Raw genomic sequence first — 3,280 nt, forward strand, 5'->3', positions numbered from 1 at the left:
TGGGATCGAAACCTGGCGCCGGTAAGTATTATTTTTTATATAGTGTAGAGGGAGCGGTGCGGACTACGGACGTCAACGCGGGTGACATCGTGAGTTACTGAAATGCTCTGCATTTAAAAGAACGTTCGTGCATTGTAAGCCCCATGTACAGTGCGCGTCAGGCTTGTCTAGGTCAAGCGAGCGCGCGGCTGCGGTAAGAAATACAGGGACCTTAGGCTGCGGAGCACGCTGGCGACACCTGCTGATAGCGGCTGGGTTGGAGACAGCTCGCCACTGCGCGTGCGCGCCCCTCGGACAGGCTCGGTCCGGTAGTCGCTTGTCATGTGCCCGTCTAATTTACAGACGCCACCAGCCACGAGGAGTGCTTGCCTCGCGCGGTGCAACCGTGAGCGGTGGCAAGGGAGACTAGCGCGTCGTTTAACGTGGTGCCTTATCACCGCAAGCAGTTACGTAACCGCACAAAAGGTTCGACCGAAAGGGCCGCTGGCCACTATCGATGCGCTCGTTTTGTTTGCTACGCGTGATAGAGAATATCAGCGCAAGTCGCTTGGTAAATAGCATTTTATTAAAAGCAACTTCTAAACCCAGTCTGTTTTAATAAAGATTGTTAATGCTGGGCCCAAACATTTGCTCACACATTTGGTGATTACTTCGAACAATGTTCATCGTGAAAGCAAAAAAGCGTGATTACATGTTTTTGTTCAGCTCATTCGCTGATATCCTGTTCATTTACGAAGAAAAAAATCTAATCAAAGCCTATTGATTAAAAACCGGAATTTGCAGTGACTCGTAGAGCTTTTTAGTAGCCAATGGGATACCCCGCGCTCGCCTGGACCTTCGCAATTCGTCCTAGAAGTGAGTCGTACAGAGAATCCACTAGGTTCGGAAGCTGGCGGAGGCGGTTCGATTCGGCCTCAACAGCGGTCCACAGCTCGTTTCCGGTCGTTGCGCCAAGCCCAGGCTGTCTGGCGAAGTTTTTTTTTCATGAGGCCCCAGACGTTTTTGATTATGTTTAAATCGGGGTTTCTTGACGGCCACGGCAACGTCATGATGCCCAGATTCTCAAGCGTGGTCTGTACTGGCCTTGCAGTGTGGACTGGGGCTCCATCTTGTTGAAGGTGAAACAGTCCATCAGGAAAAGTACCATCCAGGACATAGGGGAGGAGAATGTTTTGGATTATGCTGGAGTACGTTTCAGACGTCATCTTCTCATTAACCCGGTAAAGAGGTCCGAGGTCCTCATAGCTCAACGCACCCCACACGAGTACGGACGTGCGACCGCTCGAACGGACCTTGCATGTGTACTGTGGGTCATTCCTGAAAAGGGGAGATAAAAAAATTGAGCAGTTCTGGAAAAATATTCTTAGGTTGGCCCCATCAAACAGAGAAAACAGCACCTTGTGCTAGATGACTTCGGGTAGCAATTAAAATTTTTGCAGTACTGTGAGTCCGACATTTTGGTTACACCTGGAAGTGTAATTCCATTTCAAACACTAGCTATGCCTTTCTTATACTAGGGAACGTTTAGGTGTTATTTACATTATTGAAACTTGTCATAAGCGAATGTTTCCGAGCCATCATGCTCAGTAATATTTGTATAGAATGATAATCAGTTAAAAAGCAGCCAATTATGAGGTAAGTCCTGAATGTTTATTCTGTTGTCTTTTAAGTGAAGATTAAAGCACCAGTACGCTGAATAAGTCCACAATATTTACGCACTAAAGGAGAGAGAAATAAAAAACAAGCAAAGAAGCAAATTTATTATATATATATATATATATATATATATCAAGGTTGCAGTCGTCATTGCCAGTGCTATTCGGCTTTTTTCGAAATATTTAATAGGGCCGAATGACGTGTGCTTGTCACGTTTCTTTGATTCATTGATAAATAAGCGAAAATATAAGTCGAGAAAAAATCCGCCGTTTTCCGGGAGCGGGACTCGAACCCACATCTCCGCATAACCGGTGCGGTGCGTTCGCCATTACGCTATCCCCACAGCGGCTTCTCTCTCGACTTTAAAGCGGGGGTTTATATTTACAAGAGCTCTGAGGCCGGTCAACTAGCGCCGCCCCTCGACTACCGCGGGAGACGTAGAACGTCTTCTTTCCCAGCGGCCGCCACGTAGAACGTGGTCGGAGGTCGGGGTTAGCAATTGGCATATCCGAACTGCTGGAGCCAGTGCCTCGTAATGCATGTAGCAGAACACAGAGATACGGGACGAGGGACTCGGTAAAGATACATATCAAGGTTGCAGTCGTCATTGCCAGTGCTATTCGGCTTTTTTCGAAATATTTAATAGGGCCGAATGACGTGTGCTTGTCACGTTTCTTTGATTCATTGATAAATAAGCGAAAATATAAGTCGAGAAAAAATCCGCCGTTTTCCGGGAGCGGGACTCGAACCCACATCTCCGCATAACCGGTGCGGTGCGTTCGCCATTACGCTATCCCCACAGCGGCTTCTCTCTCGACTTTAAAGCGGGGGTTTATATTTACAAGAGCTCTGAGGCCGGTCAACTAGCGCCGCCCCTCGACTACCGCGGGAGACGTAGAACGTCTTCTTTCCCAGCGGCCGCCACGTAGAACGTGGTCGGAGGTCGGGGTTAGCAATTGGCATATCCGAACTGCTGGAGCCAGTGCCTCGTAATGCATGTAGCAGAACACAATATATATATAGAGAGAGAGAGAGAGAGATAGGTCAGCAGTCTACAACGCCAAAGGAGGCATAGGGGTGTGGTTAGGCTCTTTTATTTTTCACTACGGTTAATGAAGTAAACCTTTTTTATAAATATACAGAAGAAAGAAAGAAAGAAAAACACGCGCCCAGAGTGGGGACCGAACCCACGCCTTTCGATTACATGTCGAATGCCTTACCAATTCGGCTATCTGGGCGACCGTGTTCTCCTTCACTTTCTGGGCTATTTATATTTACTAGAATTGTATCTGACGCTTGAGGGTGGTAGCCAGCGCCACTCTGACTACACGGGGAGAAGGGGACCTTCTTTTCAACCCCCGGGGCGTGAGTCGAACGTCTACAGCCTGTCATGAGCGGGTAACTGGCGGGAAGCCCTCTTATGCTACCTAGGCATCAAGGCTGCCAGAACCCTCAAGCGTCAGATACAATTCTAGTAATTGTATCTGAGCGGTATTCTGGAGGTCGTGGGTTCGGATCCTACCTGGCGGGCATTTTTTCTCCACTTTCTTATTTTCCAAATTCTTTATCTTGACGTACTACATCCTCCCCTTTGCTTTCCGAGTTTGTCTTGACTGCCAATTCT

At 47.9% G+C, this 3,280-nt stretch overlaps 1 non-coding gene across 1 annotated transcript; it reads right to left on the reverse strand.

Moving 5' to 3' along the window:
* Window positions 1–2,822: 2,822 nt before the first annotated feature.
* Window positions 2,823–2,894, reverse strand: Trnat-ugu (transfer RNA threonine (anticodon UGU)). The gene has a single exon. It is a non-coding gene; the product is annotated as a tRNA-Thr (tRNA).
* Window positions 2,895–3,280: the final 386 nt, after the last annotated feature.

Source organism: Haemaphysalis longicornis, unplaced genomic scaffold (genome assembly GCF_048455015.1).
Source record: "Haemaphysalis longicornis isolate Haplotype H1 unplaced genomic scaffold, Haemaphysalis longicornis Haplotype H1 scaffold_2, whole genome shotgun sequence".
NCBI lineage: Eukaryota > Metazoa > Arthropoda > Arachnida > Ixodida > Ixodidae > Haemaphysalis > Haemaphysalis longicornis.